This window comes from Dipteris shenzhenensis, chromosome 27 (genome assembly GCF_047967505.1).
Source record: "Dipteris shenzhenensis isolate YYH24624 ecotype China chromosome 27, Dip_SZ_1.0, whole genome shotgun sequence".
In the NCBI taxonomy this organism is placed as follows: Eukaryota; Viridiplantae; Streptophyta; class Polypodiopsida; order Gleicheniales; family Dipteridaceae; genus Dipteris; species Dipteris shenzhenensis.
The window spans coordinates 13,505,266-13,529,368 of NC_141622.1; positions in this window are offsets into that span (position 1 = coordinate 13,505,266).

A 24,103-nucleotide genomic window follows, 5' to 3' on the forward strand; every position below is an offset into this window, starting at 1 on the left:
CACCATTTGTAATTTTGCTTTAAAAAAGAGGAGTTTGCACTCTTTTAACTGTGAAATCTTGACACCTTTATACTCTAGAATTTGGATCATTGTGTTTGTTCCTAGGTAAAGCAATAACAAGCTAGGGAACACAAGCATTTCCTGTCTCCCCAAATTAAGCTATATTGTTCTATATGGTTGGTTTGGATAGTGGCAAGTAAGTCGACCCTGACCTCAAAACCTGGATTAGGTGATGGATTTGACAATCATTACCATGCACTCTAGCAGTACTCTATTGAGCATGCAAGCTCGGTGACTAGTAATTTATTGTACTAGTAGTAATCATGCATGCAAGCCCGGTGGTGGTAACTAGCACGTGAGTAATTGTGGGCCACTACGGTGGCTAGTAATTAACTTCCAACTCGGTGGCATCTTAGCCACCACATATATGGCTGATGAGGTCTCAAAAGGGAGAAATGGGGTTTGAAAAGGGCCTCCAATTAGTGTTTCCTAATTTCGAGGGATGAGAGAGATTTGAGGTGTACCAATGAGAGTGCTCCTTTGTGTGGGGCAATGGTATGTTGAGGTGTACAAAAGGTCATGTTGAGCATTTATGGGTGGGAGACCTCTGAAGCATGGTTTAGACCCATGATTCTCACTCCTAGCCATTGATTTGATCTATAATCAAAGGTCCACATTCAAATTTGTGGTAGAGCACTCTCGGCCCATTAGATCATAGGGAAAATCTAAGGGATACTATCAAAGGATTAGAGGGATCAAAATATAAGCCCTTGATCTAGTAATGGATCCAAGGGAGGAGATGAAAAAAGAAAGAGCCACAATCTCAGCCACTGATTTGTAGGAGATCCAAGGGAGGACATGAAAGAAAAAGACGCTTAAATCTAGACCACTGATTTGAAAGAGGTCCAAGGGAGGAGATACACCAAAAAGGCGCTTCAATCCGAGCCATCCTTTTGATTTCAAGGTAATCCAAGGGAGAGATGCACCAAAAAAGTGCTTCAATCTGAGCCTTTGATAATGTGCTTCCAATCCTAGCCATCCACCCTCCAAAATGTATCTCCACCCTCCAAAATGCACCTCCATCTCCACCCTTCGATTGTATAATCCATCTCCACCATAGATCTACCCAAGATCCAATGGTCCATAGTTAACGGTGCCTTCTCCCTCTTCAATACCCCTCCTATTTGTCAAAGTTTGCCAGTTTGGAGCCCACCAAAGGTTCCTCCTACCATTTTGAGAATCCTAGGCCTTTGATCCATCCACCCTCCACCTCCATCCAAAGGCCAAGGTCTCCCAAATTCAAAATAAAGGTACTCATGTCAGTTGAGTCAATGCTACGGGGCCCTTAGACCATGGGTTACCATAGTGGGTTCTATTCCAATTAACTTATCCATTTGTGAATCCTTTCCTTATGAGGCCCTTTTGAGACCCAAATCTCCCCTAATGCCAGTGGCATCTTAGCCACCATAGACGTGGCTGATGAGAGCCACCACCGTCGGGCAGTAATTACCAAAAAGTAAATCATGAAGCCTAATCACCTCTAATCACTCATTAGCATGCACTCTAGTACTCTATTGAGCATGCAAGCCCTGTGATGACTGGTAATTTACTGCACTCATAGTAATCATGCATGCAAGCGTGGTGGTAGTAACTGGAAGGTGAGTAATTGCGGGCCATTGCGGTGGCTAGGAATTAACTGCCAGCCCGATGGAATCTTAGCCACCACCATGGACCTGGTTGGTATTCCTAGATGCCACAACCTCTAATCACTCATTACCATGCAATGCAGTATTGTCGCCTTGAATTAATCAAAATTTGGGCCAACCACCGCAGTGGCTCTCACCTTGATAGTGTAGTCGGGCTACAAACTTAAGCCTTCGTTATTTCATTCCCTTAACTTTTTTGTCTTCTATCCCTCTCGACCGTTTCTTTCTCCCTTACACTCGGATTGCAAACTCAAGCCTCCACTATTCCATTTCCTTCACTGTTTCATCTTCTATCCCTCTTGACCGTTTCTATCTCCCTTGCATTCTTCCTGCAACTTCTATCCCCTCTCGTAATGGACCCTACACAGTCCGATAGCTCCTCACACAATCTTTCATCCCCCTTTGCAGCATAGTATAAGAGCCTCTCCTCCCTTGATCTTGAAATTAATACATCTAGGAGCTCCTCACTCGCTCTTCAAAAGCCCAGTTTGGATGCTCTCAGCAACTTCATCAGTTGGTATAGGAGGTGAACATGAAGGAGGGACAAATAGTCTGTTAAGGTTAGAGGATTACTATCATTGAAAGCATGATTGAAAATGCACTAGGCATTCCTGGAGGCAATTTGCAAGCACACTTCTTTGAGAAGCAGTGGAAAAGATAGGATATTCTAGATGTATACCCCAACGCTCAAATTAGTAAAGATGTTGCAGCTCAATTTGCCATTCAGGCACAAAATGCAAAAGACAAGGACCTCAAATTGAAGAAGGTCAAGCCCAATGACTACTAGGAAAAGGAGCCTAAAGGGAGGAACTAGCCCCCTTCAGGAAAGGAGCAAGAAGGGCCAAGCCTACAGCCAAGGAGCTCAAATCAAGGAAAGAGGAAGCAACATGAAGGCAGGGGCAAGGCCCCTAAAGGAAGGAACCAATCGCCTTCAGGAAAGGAGCAAGGAGGGCCAAGCTTGCAATTAGGGAGCTCAAAAAGGAAACCTACTCAAAGCAATGTACAACCAGCCCCCTGAGGGAAAGGAGTCCTTGAGATATAATCTGAAGGAAAGGAGTCTTTGAGATGTAATCTATGTAATATGTGTGTAATCTATTGAATTGTTAATATTCTCTAGAGTTTACTTGGGCAATGTATCTATTTTAGTATGACACTAGCGCAGTGGGTTTCTTCTATTATTACGAGGATATTAACTTAACTACCACCAGCACAGTGGTTGTGATCTCCAGCACGGTCGTTGGTTGCACACTAGGAATATAACTGCCACTAGCACGGTGGTTTACTGCTATTATTATTATTACAAGACAAGATGAATGGCATACAATTCACTCGTTTAGGAACTATGGATTAGTTATGGGATTTCATATTTCTCAATGTAAGTGCACTTGTTAGGATATATATATGTATATATATGCAATATCATAATAGTTCCAAAGTGACTGAAGTGATGTTTTCTCAGCTATGTGACTAGATAGTGTCCTTTGACAGGCCAAGGTTCATAATGTAAGATGAAAGATTTCGATTAAACAACTAATGGGAGATAAAATATTTCGATTAGACACCTAATGTGAGATGAAAGAGGGACAAAAGATTTTGATTAAACAAATGAATGATGAGGTGGACATGTCGGTTGTATGAAAGAAGAATGAGAATGTCGGGTTCAATGAACTCCCTCCCTATTTAAGTGCAGTGCAGACACAACTAAGAGCCCATTTTGAAATCTAGCCCCAAAACTCTATACACCAATCCACCTACTGCAAATCTATGCCATTCCCAATTTAAGACGTTGGAACACTCATGTTCCATCTAAGAACAATGTTACTCCCTTGTCGTACAAGGAGGACATGCATCAAAATTGGGTGTATGACTTGGAGTCGGCAAAGATGGTAAAAATTAATTTCCCTGGCTATTATTTTTTCTACTCCTTTAAGGTACTTGTCAAGCTCATGATGTAGGTTTCTTTTAGCAGGACATGATGGCAATGTGAAGTTGTATAGAGCAAAAGCAATGCACGATCATCCCAATCTGAGAAGTCTATGGGCTTCAACAGAATGCAAGAAAAGGAGAGACAGCCTAAGTATGGAAGTCATTGCTACAATGATGATGTTTTGGCACGAAAATATGAGAGTTTCTCCAAATAGAAAGAACATCTGTAGAAAGTGGACGAGATGCAAGGTGTTTGAGGAGCACATCATACACAAGCTTGATACAATGCAGGTCAGTGGTGCCTAAACGAGCCCGATGGTTGTTTGTGATTGAGCTTTTGGATAGTTTACTTGTTTCATTTCTTAAACCAGGCTTGGACTAAATGTGATTGTCCTAAACCAGCCCAGTGGTTGGAACATCATGCAACTATTGGCTGGGTCAGCTCAATTGCTAGTTTTGTGATTGTCCTGAACTAGCATGGTTAAATAGACATTAGTCCAATGGTATGGTTGAGAAAAAATTAACAGCAATATATTTCGCAACAAGATAGCAATATATTGTTATTTTACTAAACTAGCTCGATGGTTGGAACATCATGCAACTGTGGCTGCTTTAGCTCAATCACTAGTTATGTGATTATCCTGAACCAGCGTGGTTGAACAGAGATTAGTTGTTGACCAGCCTAGTGGTTCAAATTATTATGTTTCTTAGTACTTAAATTTGTTAAATTTAATTGCCTGCTATTCATAGGTCATGTACCACTATTTCTAGACCGGGATGGCTTGGACTTAATGTGATTGTCGTAAACCAGTCCGGTGTAAGTTCAAGACAAACAATAGTTACTGATGATTGAAATTATGAAATTCAAAAATGAAAAGCAATATATTGTTATTTTCTAATTGTGAAATTCAGAAATGAAAAGCAATATACTTGTTATTGTCTAATATGTGAAGTTGAGACTGTCAGGCTAAATCAGTCTGGTGGTTGACATTGTGATTGTCCTAAACCATCCTGGTGGTTGAAATTGTGACTATCCTAAATGTGTCCTAAACTAGCTCTGTGGTGGTTGCATTAGGGAAAAAGGGAACTCATTTTGGGGCCCTATAAGAAATTCACTATTTTGTTATTTATTTCTCTCCTAAAAGACCTCAAAAATAGTAAAATACGGAAACGTGGCTCAGAACTGTTAGTAAGGACTACAGAACTGTCAATTCAAAAAGGAATAAGATAATCTTTTGTCTGACTAACACGATTTTGCATTAAATATCTCCTTAGATTTTTTTTTGTTTACCAAAGATTCCGCATCTCTTTTGCCGACGTGTGCAGGCCTTTCATAAAGAATCCATCACTGAACTTGGTGATTGCAAGTTTTCAAAATATTCACATGGATACCGCCACACTTCCACGATTCATGTTACAAAACGACTATGAGATTGAAAAACAAACTTCGCAACCTCAGAAGCACAAAAAATGGCCGATACTAGTGAGTCACTATCTCAGAAGAAGCGATTACACCATCTTCACATCGACTTAGAAGAACAATATGCTCCAGCACAAAAAAGACGAAAGGATACGGTGCTGAATGCTCAACAGCGGGAAAATATGAGAAGAGAAGGGCTTCAACATATTGACTTATGGTGCGATGGAAGCATATATCCAAAATGTCAAGTAAAAAACTCTACACCTCCATTTGTCAATCCCACCACATTACTGAGGTTTGCCGGCGATGGACAAAATGGACTTCTTGGTTATATTTCAGCGCAGTCTGCATTTGCGGAAACGTATAAAATGATGTACCTACAAGAAAAGGGGGCCAAGATGCAGGAGATAGCCATTCGTGCAAAATTGGAGCAGCAGTTGCAGAATGAAATTGAGGAGCATTTAAAGAGTAAAAAAGAGTTGACAAGAGCAAGAAAGAAGAGAACCGTGCTTGGAGACAGACTACGTAGCAGGAAGATTAAAAACATTGCAAATTTGAAGGCTGGGACTGGTGGATGCAAGCGACGAATTCAGGAAGCAAGGTTAGATTGAAATTTATCATTTTGTATACTCAAAAAGGCTCTCTTCCAGACTATATCTATTTCGTCGATTGTCGCAAAACAAGAATGGAGGTGCTGAATGATATAGGCATATTGTGTTGTTACTACAGGAAATTATTGGAGCCTACAAAAGAAAATATGGACCCGAACCTTCTTCCTGTTAAACAAATGAAAGGATTGCTTTCTTGCAGTGTAGCAAAAGGTTTGATTGAGGAAAAAAAATACAAAACAGTCAAACGCAATGTTGTAGAGGGCTTTGTATCCAATAATCAAGTTGATGGCACTATAATCCAAGAGGCTCTTGATGTTAGTGGAGTTAGCAGGAAGGGATATAGTTCGATTTTCCATGCGATATCCTCAACTTTGAAAGATCAAAGGATTAAACGAGTTTTACTACCAAATCCAGCAACCGTGTGGAGGATAAGAGGTCATTTGAATGAAAGTATAGATGAATTTATTGGGCAATATATCCATATTGAAGAAATATTTCATGGTGAACCACTGTGTATGATCCCTGGAACAATATATTTGTAGATCTACAACAACTTCAAAAAAGAATGGTCGAGTTTTATGGAATAACATTTGAGGAGTGCAAAGGCATTTTGAAATTTGTTATCAAACTAGATGAGTGTAAGGTTGTAAAGGAAAAGAAAATGGAAAGAGTTACTATTACATTGATGAATGGAGCAATTGATACATCATTGACTGAAGCGAGTTCGAAGTATTTTAGTGTGCAGTCAGAGAAACACATATGGTGGTTAGGCTCGTTCCAGGTATGATCATTTTTTGTTTTATACTTGATTTTGGTCATTGTTTTTAAATCTGTTATAGTAATACTTTTGTTTTCTATAATCTGGAAGGTGAAGACCGAAGACCATGAAACACTAGATTGGGTGTTTCACCACACGGAAATACCAAGAATAATCAAAAGACAAGTGCAAGGCGAGAATCTCCATGTTGCAGGAAAAGGTGATTTTCAAGTAGAGTGCACATGGCCGGGGATCTTAAAACACTTAAGTGCATGTATAACATTAGTAAAGGAGGCAACTCAAAGTCTCCTTTTCTTTACTGCAAAGAATCAGCTCAAGTAATGGATTCAAAATGGTGGAAGAGAGCACCTAATAGAGATAAAGTTGACCCTGACTTCAAGGCCATTCTGGACATTCCACTATGTAATGTTCACATCTGCACATTGCATGGTCTATGTCAAATTATTGAGAAATTGGTATTTTTATATATTGGATTTGCTTGGAAACTCCGTCCCGAAAAAAATAGAAAGGATGCTCTTCAAGCATTGGAAAAAGTGTTATCCGATATAGGTCTGCATGGAGGAGATGTTCAAATCACAAAGGATTTTAAAAAGTCTACCAATGGTAAGGAGGTACCAATCAAGCCCTCTATTGGTGGTGTTAAGGCAAGAAGATTCTTGTCTCGACCCAAACACAATAAGCAAGTAAGGCAAGGTAGAACAGTTTCAAAGATTAATTATGGATTGTGGAAGCAAGTCCATAATGTTGTGAAAGATCATGAGGCAGATGGGGAAGCACGAAATAGGAAGGCAGAGGTGTGGAGGTCTCTTGATCAACTCTTCATGTTCTGTGACAAAGTAACATGGACAAAGAGTGATTACAAGAACTTTGAGGAGGCAATTAAACATTTTGGGAAGTCAATGAAAGACGCGTGGACAGCCTGCAATATAACTCACTACATGGTAAGGTTCTATCTTTTTCTTTTACTTAAGTGTGATCCTCTTTTTTTTATTACATGGGTGGCTCTCGAAACCTTATGAGCTGGTGTTTTCCATAGCCCTCCAGACATTTGGGCTCCTTAACACCACATGCTAATGCATAAGAAGTGTAAGACAAAAAGTAAGCGGCCCTAGAGGCCTGCTTATTCACATAATCTCCAAATATATCTATGGCAGACAACCTCTCTATCAAAATGATCTTTTCCTTTTGCCATGAAAGAACATGTCCACCTAAAGCCCTAGACAAACATTTTAAGAAGTAAACAATGGCTTCTCCATTGTTGCTCAACTGCTATGGTAAATCAAGATCTTGGCACTGCCTAGATCATGAATATAATGAGCTAGGCCTGACATTTTGCGAAACCCAACCGGCCTGCTTCCACTTGATCTCGGGAGGAATGTGTCATCCTCAATTTGTAGCTGCCACATATCAAAAGATTGGAGTGAGACAATACACAACCTACAAAAACAAAGTTAAGTAGAAGTCAAAGTATTTGAAAGTACCTTCTCATTTTCATCAGCAGCAAGCAGTTCATCTTTCTAAAGATTTATCCCTCTCCCCTCTTGTCCAGCCTCTTCTTTAGGCTTTTCTGTGTATAGTGCTGAGAGATTCATAGCTTCCTGTGTGAGCTGGAAGGCAGCTTCATCTGGCTCTTGGAACTTTTCAGCCTCTTTGAAACAAAATGTAAGGGCCTCTACAGGATCAAAAATTGTTTCCAAAGCCAGTAGTGAATGGTCATCCTCTATGCCAACCTCCTTGTCAAGCCTTGAAGCCTGGGCAATAAGGGAAATGGCATAGTCCTCCCTCAAATTGAACATACACTCTATATCATGGAGGAAAACATAATCTTTTCCACCAATCAAGACACCTGGAAGCATGGGCACTGCATAGTTGCTGCTCTGAACATCAAAATCTTCAACTGGCTCTGCTCCCCTCAGAGTTTTTGTCCTCAGTTGAACAAGGTCAAGAGCAGCCACTTGCAGCCCCTCATCCTAAAGGTTGATATCTTCTTCTTGCTCTGCCATTTCTGTGACCAAAGAAACATCCTCCTTTTCCTCTGCTTCAGATGTGTCTTCTTCTTCAATCTCCTGCCCTTGTTCATCCAAAGACTCCTGACTGAAGACAATGTACATAAGAAATGCTACAATTGAATTCATATTGATCAGGCAGGCTGTCAAATCTTTTGTTCACATGGTACCTCATCCTGTCATTAGAGACAATATGATTTATATGCACAAAAACCTTTTCTCCTTCCACAATTCTTCCTGCCTCTGTCAGTTCTTTGAAGGTATCCCAATAGTCTGAAAGAAAATCTTTGTGATGCTCTAGTACAGAGCTCATTGTGAACTCCATGTTGAAAATACTGTGGTATATATGGAAGTTACTCTGAGCCTTGCATTTGTGAAGAAACTCAAATAGGAGCAAATCTGGAGAATTGTCCTCTTCTGCTTCCATTTGTTTTTTGATGGAAGAATCAGCACTCTGCTCCAGTCTCTTCTTTTTGCCTGTTCAAAAACTTATATACTATGAATTCTATATGCTGACATATGCAATCAGTGAATGCATTGGATATCACCAGATAATTCCTTCATGACATCTCATGACTCACCTGGTGATTGCTGTGGTCTAATAATAGCAGCAGAAAAGTCCAGCTTTCTCTTGAAAGGTGAGGCCTGGGAGCCAGCTGTTCCAAAGCAAAAACATTTCTCATCATCAAGGAAGATTTCCACAGGGCTAAAGATAGCAAATTAATGAGGTAGAAGTGAGAACCAAATCAGACACAGGAATTTGCAGCAAAACGCGATGGGAGACCATTTGGAAAATATAAAGCACTCTCCTCACATTTTGTTGCAAATTCTCCAGTTCTGTTCATGTGCATGTCAAATCAAACACTAGGTTCATCTCAGTGATTCCTGGACACTATGATCTCATATGCAAGAGAAATGCTGGAGCTGAGTGAAACTTTTCATGAGGAATGTGTCAACAACAGGAATTTGCAGCAAAATGCGATATGGGCTATTTAGAGATTTATAAACCACTCTCCTCACATTTTGTTGCAAATTCTCTAGTTCTGTTCATGTGCATGTCAAATCAAACACTGGGTTCATCTCAGTGATTCCTGGACACTATGATCTCATATGCAAGAGAAATAATGGAGCTGAGTGAAACTTTTCATGAGGAATGTGTCAACAATAGGAATTTGTAGCAAAATGCGATATGGGCTATTTAGAGATTTATAAACCACTCTCCTCGCATTTTGTTGCAAATTTCTAGTTTCTATTCATATCCATCTCCAATCAAATTCCTGGGTGATTTACCACATTCTTGGACAGTATAAATTGAAAATGTAACAAGAAGGGTGGAGCTGAGTGAAGACATTTGGACATCAAAAATCCAATGGATGGAAGAAATATATGTTTAAAAACATTGAAACCAATCTAGAATTCTGACCTTTTTTTTCCTTTTCCATGCTATTGGAGTTGCACTGGTAAATCTCCTGCTCTTTCACTAGCTTGAACTCTACACTACTCTAAGTAACCTGGAGATCTGGCAGTAGTAGTAGCCTTCAGGCAGGTTGCAGTCTGGATGGAGTGTGCTGGGTAGGAAAGGATCAGAGAGAAGGAAATGGAAGATGCGAGGGTCATGGCAGGGATGAAAGATTGGGAGGCAGGGGAGGGAAGAGTGGTTGTGGAATTGATTATGAAATCATGAATGGCACAAGTTCCAAGGCATAAAGTGTACCTTTCACACGTGCCAAATTTCAAACTCCAAGAGATCTGGGTCCCATCCACACATGTGAAAAACGACTACATTCCACACGTGTGGGATTTAGAAGATGCCTTATTTGTATTTGCACTTATTTGTGGTATCCTGTTTCAGACCTCTTGCCCTCTAGTTTCTACTCTCTTGCCTCCCTACCTCCATACTCTGCAACATTAGCATCCTGTCCAACAGCACAGGTTCATCCTCAGCACAGGTTACTCATCAGCAACACAGCACATCCACAGATAGATTTCAGGTCAGTAACAATGGGTTCTCCCCTTAGTCTCTGCAATCTTCTTGCCTACAATAGAAACAATCCATCCTGCATGGAAATGCATAGAGTCAAGTCAAGACAAAGAAATCACTGTAGGAATGCAGATCTTCAAGTGTGATATTTGCATGTGAGGGTAAAACTGTACTTATGGGTTCTTCCTTCAGTCTGTGCACACTTCTTGCCTTCCATAGACTCAATCCATCCTGCATGGTTATGCAAACACCTTCAAATGACTGAAGGCATATTCCAGCATGCTGCCTCATGAATTTGCAGGAAAACACGAGGAGAAGGCCTTAGGAATTTCAAACAGCTGAAATCGCATTTTGTTGCAAATATTGAAATATTGCTTCATCAACCCCTGTCATTCTGGTTTTGTGACTTCCATAGCTATCCATGACTGTAATCTTCTTGCATAAACTCCATTCATACTGTATTTAGGTGTAGAGACAGAGAAATCACTGTAGGAATGCACCAGCATGTCATTTCAGGAATTTGCAAGAAAACGTGATTTGGACCTGTTTGGAATTTCAAACTCCTCGTATCGCATTTTATTGCAAATTTCTCTATATTGCTTCATCCACCCCTGTGATTGCCTTTTTTTTGTCAAAACATGTTCTCCATGTCTGTAATCTCTTTCCAATCCTTTTTATGCAGTTTTTGAGAGTGATGGCAAGAACCAAGTCAACTGCAAGGAAAGTTGGCAAAGGCCCAAGGCCCAGGGCTTGCAGCAATAGCAGCTGGGGAAGGTACCAAGAAATTTAGTGTGCCTCCAAAGGGAAGAGCTGCACATGGCAAGAAGGGTAAGCCAATGAACCTGCTCAAGCAAAAGGCCAAAAGATTGAATCATGGTGCAGGTGTGCTAAGGGAGATCAGGAGGCAACAGAAAGCTATAGGCTTTGCAATACCCAAGGCACCTTTTCAAAGACTGGTGAGAGAAATTTGTGATAGTTGGAACCTTGGGTTCGGGTGGAATAGAACTGCCATTCTTTCCTTACAAGAAATGGCAGAGGATTACTTGGAAAAATATTTTGAAGATGCAATGCTGGTAGCAGCCCATGCTCACAGGGTGACTTTGATGGCCAAAGACTTCAACACTTTGTCTAGAGTGAGATGGAGGTATGACAAGCTTGTTCATCCTGTGGAATGGCAGGACATAAAGATGAGAGACATATTGCTAATTCCACCTACAAGGAAGTTGAAGGTAGATGAGGTAAAGGTTGTTGAGGTAACGCACTCAAAGAACACCAGAGGGAAGGCTGCTTATGAGGAGTCACTGAAGCAGCAAATAAAAGAAACAAAATCTGTTATAGATGTGGAGACTGGAAAGAAGGAGCTGCAGATACATAGAAGGTTGTAGGAGCTGGGCCCTAATGTAGTTGTCCATATTGAGGATGAAGTTTCAGTGAATGATTTTGACTTGACAAAACAATGCTTAGTAGCATTGGCTCATAAGAATGAGTATTGCTCAGATACTATCATTCTTGCAATGCTCTAGTAAGTGCCTATTATTTTACATTTTTTGCAAATCAATCCTCCTTGTACCTCCTTTATAACCTACCCTAATTATTTTTTGGTCCTATGCAGCATGATGAGAAGCTGGCTTCACCCCTCTTTACAGCATACAGTCCATATTATTGATCTTGCCATTTCTTCTAAATTAAGAGATGCAAAGGAGACTCCCATTAGTATTTCCAGCTGGTTTAAACAGCTGGTTTAAACACTGCAATTTTGAAGTAATTGATGTTTTGCTACTTCCATACCATAGCAGGTATGTGGGTGACTACTTCTTTTAAGATTCTTCTTTAAGATTGGGAACTCTTGTAGCCTTTGATTTCCTTATGCTTTTTTCCTTATGCAGTGACCACTGGAGTTTTGTTTCTATTAACATCCAGCAGAAGCAATGCTTTCTATTCAACTCTCAAAAAAACACACACAGAGAGCTGAAATTGTAAGTGCTGTGTGTGCTTTTTGAACTTAAAACTTCATTATTTTGATATCATACTAACTAAATTATACATATTGCAGTTGTATTAGAAGGCTTTTAGATGCATTGGATCACTGTCCTCCCAATGTCTCTCTTTTGGATTCAATAGAGCCAATAATTCTAGAGGTAAAAAGTCGTTCCCTCTACTGATGTCTATTAAATGCTATGTCTTTAAACTTATTGAATAATTTTGTTTTGTGCAGATGCTAATAGTTTCTAACATATCTTTCCAACTGTACAGACACCACAACAAGATGATTCAAGTAGCTGCGGATGGAGAGTGCTGATCAATGCAAAATATCTACTTTCAAGCTACTTTGAGAAGGAACAGCCAGACCTTGTAAGAAAAAATAATTTTCATTTAGCTTGAAGATAATTCATAATGATACAAAGTGTTCTAAATTATCGTCTGCCATTGCAGATGAAAGAGGATAGCTTCAGCTCAAACTATGTACATAATTTTAGAGCTCATACAATTTGGAGGTTTTTGAGCTATGCCTCCCCCAAAATTAAACTAATAGCAATGCTTAATGAGACTAGGATAAATCAAATGGTGTACCTTTTTATTGTTGTAGATAAATAAAAAGTCGTTTGAGATAGAACCTTCTGTCTCAAACAGAATGTCACTGCACAATTGAGCTAGGGAGCAACATTCTCTTAATGAGATATTGACTAGCACATCACCATTCTCAACAACATCAATATTAATAAGTTTATTTTCTGCACCAAAAGAATCTTCATCTTGATCCATTGGGACTAGTTTGTTAGTGGACTCTGATTTTCCATTGCCTTGGGGCTAGTAAGGTGCTTTTTCTGTGGATTGCCATAAATTTGCATACAAGTATTTATTGTTTTTTCTGCTTCTTATTTGGTTTTGTGCTTATATTTGTTTAATTGTTTGCGTTTGTGTTTGTGTTTGTGTTTGTGTTTGTATTTGTCCAATCTCATTAAATTAGCCATGTTGTCACGTCGCACGTCCAGAGAGCAAACTCTTGGTGATCCCATTGGGACTCCTTGTAGGAGGAGAGAGCGTGGACTCTATAGTTCAAAAGACTTTGATTCCACTTGGCCAACTCCTCAGAGGACTCGGGTAACTACCCCTTGGGAGTTTCCTTTGCTAAGATCCCATGGCTTCATTGAGAGTCCTGATGAGTTTGCTACATCCATGAGCGACATGGAGGTAGAGAGATACTTTGATCTTCTCTCCTCCTAAAAGAGCTCCACTCTTCCCTCCTGTAGCCCCTAGCGGCAATAGATCAGGGCTATCGATGGTTGTTCCTACTAGACAGCCATCCCTTATTGCCTCTTCTAAGAGATCATCAATCGGGTGTTAGCGTAATAGGTCCAAAAGAGTAGGAGGGTTATGGATGTTGTGGTGGCATGGGAGATGTAGACGAGTTTGCACACTCCTAGCGATTCAAGTCTACCCATGTTCATGAGACGCAGTTCTAGTCTGGTCCCTTGCGCACCCCACTCATAGGTTGCAGCACCCCCCACACCCCTCACTCCCCTACCAATCGCTCTGGTACCCCTTGCTCCACCCCTCACTCTAGCTCTGCTAGTCCCACTCTGTGCTCTAGCTCTACTATTCCCTCCAACATGCATCATAGAATCCCTAAGTCGCTAAACCCTAAACCCTCTTGGGTATGACTTTGAGTGAAATTACTTGCTTATGTGCATGGGAGAGCTCCTAAGGTCTCATAAATATGAGTTGAGAGAATCTGCTAAGTTGGGTAAGAACAAGCCAAGGTGGGTGGACCCAAAAGATTGAAATAAAGCAAAGAAGTAGTTCAATGAGAATCTAGATGTGTCAGCAGATAATCGATATAGGGTATGACACCTTATGAAGCATTCACTGGACATAACCACACATTGGGTATCTCCGCATATTTGGTTGCATATCATATGCCCACATACATGATGATCATTGTAGGAAATTAGATGCGAAGTCACGTAAATGCATCATGGTTGGCTAGAGTGAAGAAAGCAAAGCATATATTTTGCCATCATCCTTTCTCCCAAAACCTTTCGTCATGCCCGCATCAATCGTAACTTCCCTTTCACGATCACTTCAAAGTTTTTTCCATTTTACTCTTTTGTTTTGCTGGACTTCCCGGTGCTTTTCAGATGAATCAAAGGGCTGGGAATTACTTGCATTGCCTTTTTGCAGATTCGTATTATAGGTTTGAGATTGTGGGTGCCGAAGGTGGGACTATTGAAATCTTCCGATCTTGTGAGCTTTTGTTGTCATCTCCTATGCCTAATCTTGAATTTGAAGCTATCATTTCCATATTGGTTCTCTTAGCAATTCAGTTTAGCACCATTCAATGTATAATGTCGTCCCATCCTTACACAGTTTGCCTGACTTGCAACACTTGTGAGTCAGCATTACCTATTTAGCTCCTTTTCCTCCACCATTTTGTTTCATTCCCATGAATCTTGACTTCACAGTTATCATTTAGTATAGTGATTTCCCTCCCCAATTCAACTTAGCCCACCAATTCAACACAGAGTTTCATCTGTTTAGGGTTTAGTCATGCTAGTAGGGATTGTAAAAATGTATGCATTATACCTTCCACGTGGTGCATACTAAATCAGTTGGAGACCAAATATTGCATGGATGTACATCTACAATAGCCTAAGAACCATGCGAAGTTTCATCCCCAACAGGGCTTAGGGTTTAGGGTTTAGGGTTCTTTAGGATTTAGGGTTTAGGGTTTAGGACTTTTTAGGGTTTAGGGTTTAGGGTTTAGGATTTAGGGTTTTTTAGGGTTTAGGATTTAGGGTTTGGGGTTTAGTCATGCTAATAGGGATTGTAAAAATGTATGCATTATACCTTCCATGTGGCGCATACGAAATAAGTTGGAGACCAAATCTTGCGTGGATGTATGTCTAGGGTAGCCTAAGAGTCATGCAAAGTTTAATCCCTAACAGATAAGTCCACATGCATATTTGTTAGTACGTGTGCCATTTTTCATTCGTAGTCATGCTAGCAGGGATTGTAAAAATGTACGCATTATACCTTCCACGTGGCGCATACCAATTTAGTTGGAGACCAAACCTTGCGTGGATGTACGTCTAGGGTAGCCTAAGAGCCGTGCAAAGTCTAATCCCCAACAGATAAGTCCACATGCGTATTTCATTAGTACGTGCACCATTTTTCATACATAGTCGTGCTAGTAGGAATTGTAAAAATGTATGCATTATACCGTCCACGTGGCACATACCAAATTAGTTGGAGACTAAATCTTGCGTGGATGTACGTCTAGGATAGCCTAAGAGCTGTGCAAAGTATAATCTCCAACAGATAAGTCCACTTGCATATTTCGTTAGTACGTGCACCATTTTTCATACATAGTCGTGCTAGTAGGGATTGTAAAAATGTACGCATTATACCTTCCACGTGGCACATACCAAATCAGTTGGAGACCAAATCTTGCATGGATGTACGTCTAGGGTAGCCTAAGAGCCATGCAAAGTTTAATCTCCAACAGATAAGTCCACATGCGTATTTTGTTAGTACGTGCGCCATTTTTCATACGTAGTGCTAGTAGGGATTGTAAAAATGTACACATTATACCTTCCACGTGGTGCATACCAAATTAGTTGGAGACCAAATCTTGCGTGGATGTATGTCTAGGGTAGCCTAAGAGCCATGCAAAGTTTAATCCCCAACAGATAAGTCCACATGTGTATTTCGTTAGTACGTGCGTCGTTTTTCATACGTAGTCATGCTAGTAGGGATTGTAAAAATGTACGCATTATACCTTCCACGTGGACCATACCAAATCGGTTGGAGACCAAATCTTGCATGGATGTACGTCTAGGGTAGCCTAAGAGCCGTGCAAAGTTTAATCTCCAACAGATAAGTCCACATGCGTATTTCGTTAATACATGCGCCATTTTTCATACGTAGTCGTGCTAGTAGGGATTGTAAAAATGTACGCATTATACCTTCCATGTGGTGCATACCAAATTAGTTGGAGACCAAATCTTGCGTGGATGTATGTCTAGGGTAGCCTAAGAGCCGTGCAAAGTTTAATCCCCAATAGATAAGTCAGCATGTGTATTTCGTTAGTACGTGCACCATTTTTCATACATAGTCGTGCTAGTAGGGATTGTAAAAATGTATGTATTATACCTTCCACGTGGTGCATACCAAATCGGTTGGAGACCAAATCCTGCGTGGATGTACGTTTAGGGTAGCCTAAGAGCCGTGCAAAGTTTAATCTCCAACAGATAAGTCCACATGCGTATTTCGTTAGTACGTGCGCCATTTTTCATACGTAGTCATGCTAGTAGGGATTGTAAAAATGTAGCATTATACTTTCCACGTGGCGCATACCAAATTAGTTGGAGACCAAATCTTGCGTGGATGTATGTCTAGGGTAGCCTAAGAGCCGTGCAAATTTTAATCCCCAACAGATAAGTCCACATGCATATTTTGTTAGTACGTGCACCATTTTTCATACGTAGTCGTGCTATTAGGGATTGTAAAAATGTACGCATTATACCTTCCACGTGGCGCATACCAAATCGGTTGGAGATCAAATCTTGTGTGGATGTACGTTTGGGGTAGCCTAAGAGCTGTGCAAAGTTTAATCCCCAACAGATAAGTCCACATGCGTATTTCGTTAGTACGTGTGCCATTTTTCATACGTAGTCGTGCTAGTAGGGATTGTAAAAATGTATGCATTATACCTTCCATGTGGCACATACCAAATCAGTTGGAGACCAAATCTTGCGTGGATATATGTCTAGGGTAGCCTAAGAGCCGTGCAAGGTTTAATCCCCAACAGATAAGTGCACATGCGTATTTCGTTAGTACGTGCGCCATTTTTCATACGTAGTCATGCTAGTAGGGATTGTAAAAATGTATGCATGATACCTTCCATGTGGCGCATACCAAATCGATTGGAGACCAAATCTTGCATAGATGTACATCTAGGGTAGCCTAAGAGCCGTGCAAAGTTTAATCCCCAACAGGTAAGTCCACATGCGTATTTCGTTAGTACGTGCGCCATTTTTCATACGTAGTCGTGCTAGTAGGGATTGTAAAAATGTATGCATTATATCTTCCACATGGCGTATACCAAATCAGTTGGGGACCAAATCTTGCATGGATGTATTTCTAGGGTAGCCTAAGAGCCGTGGAAAGTTTAATCCCCAACAGATAAGTCCACATGCGTATTTTGTTAGTACGTGCGCCATTTTTCATACGTAGTCGTGCTAGTAGGGATTATAAAAGTATACGCATTATACCTTCCACATGGTGCATACCAAATCAATTGGAGACCAAATCTTGCATGGATGTACATCTAGGGTAGCCTAAGAGCCATGCAGAGTTTAATCTCCAACAGATAAGTCCACATGCATATTTTGTTAGTACATGCGCCATTTTTCATACGTAGTTGTGCTAGTAGGGATTGTAAAAATGTACGCATTATACCTTCCACGTGGCGCATACCAAATCAGTTGGAGACCAAATCTTGTGTGGATGTATGTCTAGGGACCAACAAATATGTCCACATGCGTATTTCGTTAGTACGTGTGAATTTTCTTAGTCACGTTTTTAAAATGTTCGAAAGCACAAAACACAATTACAACATTACTACTAATAAACAATTTTTTGGTTTACAAACACAATAAATCCCATTGAGAAGACATCGGAAATCATGTATAAAATAGAATCTAATACAATGATGTGTATGAACGTGTATACAACCATCAGAGTGAAATACAAAATATGAGTCCATGAAAATTGCAATGGTACGGTCACACAGTGAGCCTATACATATCGAATACAAAAATGTGTAATCAACTAGTGATACCCAATAAAAATCAATCTGATCAATTGATGATCCCAAAAAATATGATATGTAATGTGCTACTCCTCAGGATCAGCTCTCATGCCAATAGTTGTAAGTATGCTCTCGTGATCTGCCACTGCAAGGCGCCATCGTGGAGTGGACATCGCCTTGTGAGTGCGAACATGACTCAAAGTAATCTTGATCGCAACAACAAGATGAGAACACATGTATGCCTCCTGATCCGCCATGTACTCCTGGAACTCAATATAGTGACCACGCCTGTGTATCTGCTGAAAATAGTGGCCACCTATGATCATGCTATGAGCATTGAAGTGCATCCCATGCCCATCCACTATATCCTCATTCAGCACACTCTTCAGCATAGAGCATCGCAACAAGTAATAATCCACACCCTCCTCATTGCCCTCTGAAGCAATAACCGTGAAGATATCAACAATACGCAACATACTTGTAAGTTGGTCTGAATCCCGCATCCTGATCATCATGTACCTCCTCCCAAGGCTGGAAGGGAGAAAGCACTCACCGTACCCATGGATCTACCCATGGTATCATGGAGCACCCTCCCAATCATCATCAATGCATGCAGAGTAAAAACATGCAAACCGTTGAGAAAAGATCGCGAGGTGAGTCTCACCTATGCTCCTGAGGGAATGAAAATCAAGAGTGCTAGACACTAAATGACAATCAAAAGGCCTAGACCGATCAAGACTCCCAATGTCCATGCACCAAAAATACCAGCTCACCACCCTATCGTCACGTAACTAAAGGAGCATCATCCTATGTCTTCAATTATTGTATTAGATATCAAACCAAAAATCTATGACTCTGTGTGTGACTATTTCTTTTTCAAATAGTTTTTATCCCCGTCTAGTAAACTGCCCATATCTTTCCAACTACTTTCTGTTTTTTACGAAACTTATATCACAACGAAGCCCATTTTAAGGTGCATCTCAATATGTGATTAAATATTCTATATCATGAAAAGTTATGGGTATCTATGTCTTATCACAGTTTAGAGAGTGTTTTGAGCTAAGTGTAAAGGTGTCTATGAAGGAGGTGCAATGTTTCCTCGGAACCTACCCATCCGACCCAATCATCCCCTTTAAACTCCTTGATATATATATCAGTTTATGTCATGTTGAGCTGCAAGATCTTCTTTCAACAACGTGTCGCTCTTCTCTTTGGCGCAGACCGGCTTGCTGAGATTATGGCCTCCACTATTCCTTTCCTTCTCCATATGCTTGAGTACAACATCACTTGGGATGTTACCATCTTCATTCTCATATAAGGGAGGATAGTATGGTGTGGTCTCTTAGTATCTTCTTTTTAATGTCCCTTTCTGAGTGATGAATATCTCTATTACTTAATTTCAAAGCAGCAGGAAGTGAAGAGGTGCGTGAAGTTTATTACCCCCAACTTCATGTCACACTATGAACAACTAAAAGCCAAGACTAGGATCCAACAATGGATGGCCTCGAAGAAGAAATACAACGAGAAGATTGTTAAGGGAGAATATGTGCATCCAAAGAAATCTCACTCGAAGAAACGAGGAAGCGAAGTTAGAAGGAGCTGCGAACAAAGGAACAAGGAGAAGGTGATTTTGATATAGAGAGAGGCAACCAATATAGGCATGCTAATTAAGAAAGGTGGTGCATGCAATCAATGAAAGAAAGCGGTGGGTGGTGGGTAGAGGGGAAGCGGCCCAGTGGTAGTGGGGACAAGCGGTGGGGGTTGGGTTAGGGGGTACAAGGGAGGTTTATGTGCTAGTTACTAAAGAGGGTCAAAAGACCACCACTAAAAAGGTTAGCCAACATTGGCAAGCGCAAATTGATGTCCACCTTTGGGTAGGAATAATAAAAATCTTCCATATTTTTCTATCTAATAATGTGATGAGATAATTTGGATAATTAAGCTCCTAGATTATATGGTGATAGTAGACCCATAACCCTGAAATGCACAAAATAATTAGCTTTTAATAAAGCTCTTACATTGTAAAATATTAGAAAACATATGTTCCTAAAATCCTTCCTCAATTTGTAGCTTCGAGGAATCAGTAGTCAATTATTTCTCTATTAAATCTTCCAACTAATTCTTACTAGGATATAAAGATGATTTAATTGAAAAAATGACTAGATAAAGAGGGATAAAGTTGCCATATCATACCAATATTAGAGGCCTACAATCGCACTGTTAGACCAAAGTGAAGCTGCCTATAGGAGAGCTAAGATCTTAACCTAAAAGCTAATGTTTAATCAAGAATGTTAGTAAAATTATTTGTGAATGAGTAAAGTTGTGGGTGTATAAGCTTGAGTATGAGCATATGTGAATAAGTGTGCATGTGTAGAATTGTGTACATGTGTCAACATGCGATTGAGTGTGTGTGTGTGTGTGTGTGTGCATGCATCCATGCACACACTATTATGGATAAATTTGACCAAAGCAAAAACGCATAAATATGAGCGTGTGCTTGTATGTGTGGCAATAGTATAATAAAATATGGTGTGCATAGGGCCTAGGGTTGAAGTGGCAGGGCATGACCATGTGCCACCCTTCCACGTAAGAGGACCCATAAGGTGTGTTGTACATAATCCATGGTAGTAATATTATAAAATGTAAGGTGGCATGGCTCCTCCATGTGCCACCCCTCCACCTAGGCTGCATTTAGTGAGATATGGCCCAAAGTCCATGGGAGAAGTAATATAAAATATGTGTAGATGGATATTATATTGAGTTATTCCCTTCATATAGGATAGGCCCATGTGGGGGAGGTATAGAAGGTCCAAGAGTGCAAGTTAAATAATGGGGAAAGTAGGATGAGGTGGCAAGATTCCTTGTGCCGACCTCCACTTGTCCTCCTAGATGTTTGAACATATTATAAAATTGGGAAGAGACCAAGGGAGTATCATAGACTTGGGATATAGGAGTTGATATATGTGGTAAAATGTGGCTAAGCGTTGTCGCACACAATTGAGAGTGCATAACCGCCTAGCCCACATGGGAGACTCTTCCACACACACCATGCATGTGGGAGGATGCATTTATTGGGAGAGACCCTATCTCTTGGCTATAAAAGGAGGGGGCTATTCCTTGATGAGACATGCTCATTCTTGTAAGGCCACCTAGCTAGTACTTTGATTTCCCCCTTCCCTTCATTTCAAATAAAGCATGGTCCTCTTTCCTTGATGTCTCCATCTTTACATTCCTCCTCCCATCATGTACATGCTTCTCTTCCCTCTCTCCCTTTCCCCTTGTGCCATAGTCTCCCTCTTCATTCCCTCCCCTTCTAATCCCTTTTCCCCTTCCATGATAATCTTTTGCCCTCACGTTCTCCTTTCCTCTATGGCCCTTGAGCATCCCCATGCTTAGTGTCTAAGCCTGTCTAAGCCTCTTGTCCTGATTTCTTTTCTGGCTAACAGAAATGGTGTGGCTGCTGGGATCGAAATCTCCACGGCTAGTGGTGTAAAATCTATTAATTCTACAACTAGGTGTGGCTCTGCGGCCTCTTCCATGTGCAGTTCTCTACTTTTGCACCTCCAAACTGCGTGCCTTTCTTGTCTTACGGTTGTAAAACCTCCCTGCTTCTATGCTTCCAGTCTGCCTGCTTTTCTGCTCACGGTTCCTACATGTATTATGGCTAGCGAATCTTCTGCTCTATAAAACTATAACATCCTCTCCCTCTGAGCTCCTGTGCACCCATTCGCGTGTCCACTGTGTACACCCATGCGCATCGCGGATAGATCGCGATGGTTTTCTGGCTCCTGCATCTTCTAGTCACAGACTGTTTATTTTGGGCTTCTGCAAAACTGTAATAGACCCCGCGCTCCCTCTCTTCTCTTCCACTGTGTACACCCGCGTGCATCGCGAACAGATCGCGATGGTTGTATAGTCACCGGCATAGTGGCCTCCACAAAATCCATCATGATAATGCTTCAATATCTTAGGTACTTCATTTGCATCTGGCTCCTGCATATTATGGTCGCGGACTGTTTATTTTGGGTTTTTGCAAAACTATAAGAGATCCCGCGCCCCCTCTCTTCTCCTTCCTCTGCGTCTCTTTCTCTTTCTCTTCTCCTTCTCATCTCCTCTCCTCTCTTTTTATTAAAGAGTGGGATTTGAACCCAAGACCTCCCCCTTCACAAAAGGGAGACTTACCATTGGGCCGTAGGGAGTTTTCACATGCTGTAGAAAGCAAAAGTACTTCACTTCATGTGCTCTACTCATATCTCCTACTAGATCACAGATTCTAAACTTTTCCAAGTTCACTTCAAGGACGCACGTTGCACGAGGAGGGTGGATATTTATGTCACTTCTCGACGCATTTAAGGATTTGGTGTCTCCAGGGTCCTCCGTGCCTTATGGCTACCAATGGGCGAGATCTCTTTCTTGATCTTCATGTCGATCTGCAACAATTGATTGTATAGTGCATTGCTCAAAGAGACGACGGGTGGGATGATACACTGTGGATGATCCAAGCTGAAGAATTAGTGATACGTTGGAAGGACTTTGATTTCAATTCTACTCATTGTGTGGTGATCGAGCTACTTGCTACTTCGGAGGTAATTAAAAGGGTGTCCTTCTTCGAAGGGTGGGATGCTCCCCAAGCTTGGGGGGATATTTGGCGCATCTACATATTAATTCCTGGGGATAAGCTCGTCTTGAATTGTTTATTCTCAATCTCACTACAAATGTTTCTAGGGCTTGGCTATGGTTGGTAATGTTTCGACCAAGGAATCCCTTTGTACCTAATCAACCCTTTGTGCCTCATTTTGAGCTTCAAGTTGTAATTCTTTTTGGTCTAAAGATAAACTATCAACAAAGGATTGCAAGTTTATTTGGTGCTGAACGTTTGGCTCAAGTATTAAATTCTCCCCACCCTCTCCTTCTACCTATCTTAGATTACCGAGATTTTAGTCTTGGTGTGATGACATCTTGGATCCTTCAATTTGATGGAGCTTACAAACCTTCGACCAAGGCTGTTGGTGTGGGTGTGAAGCTCACTTCACTGAGTGGTGAGGAGTATTGTTATAGCAAGTCTACACCAGCAAGTACTTGCAACCAAGCTGAGTATTCGGCACTCATTTTTGGGGTACAAAAGGCGCAAGAACATTGCATCAAGCAACTTGAGGTGCAAGGAGATTCTCAACTCATGTGTGAATAAGTTAGTGGAAGGTGGAAGGTGTGGAGTAAAGGCTTGGTTCCATGACATCAACAAGTATTGGAACTATGCCAATAATTTGAAGAGGTAAAAATTCAGCATATCCCTCGAGCTCAAAATCTAGTTACTGATTTCTTGGCACGTGAAGCTTGTACTTCAATCACGCATGACGCGAGTGGAAGCACCACCCCAACAAAGCTGCAAGCCATAAAGGAGGGTGATCATTTGTAAGGAACGCAAAGGTTGTGGTCATCATGAAACTAAGTGTTGGGCATATTTGATACGAGTTTACCGACTTCGAAGATCATCATGAAAGTCCTCAAGGACATTGCTCAAAAGAAGAATGCCAGACCGCACACCCCTTGAAGAAATAGCATGGCGATTACAAGAACTGGAAGAAGCTGAAGGTGATGTGCAAGCTCTCCAACTGTTGACATTTGTGATGGCATTCTTATTTGCCTTGATGAACAACCTCATGCAGCGCCGTGTCTCTAACCCTCGCTTATAAAGATGGATGCAATGTCATGCCTCGACCAATAAGGATTGGTCCTTTCAAGATTGTCTATGAGCTATTCTATGCTGAAGATTCTTCCCGTACAGTATTTCACAATACACCAGTCACACCCTACCCTGCCTATGTGTGCTTTGTGTATGTATCTTCACCTGATTTTTATCTA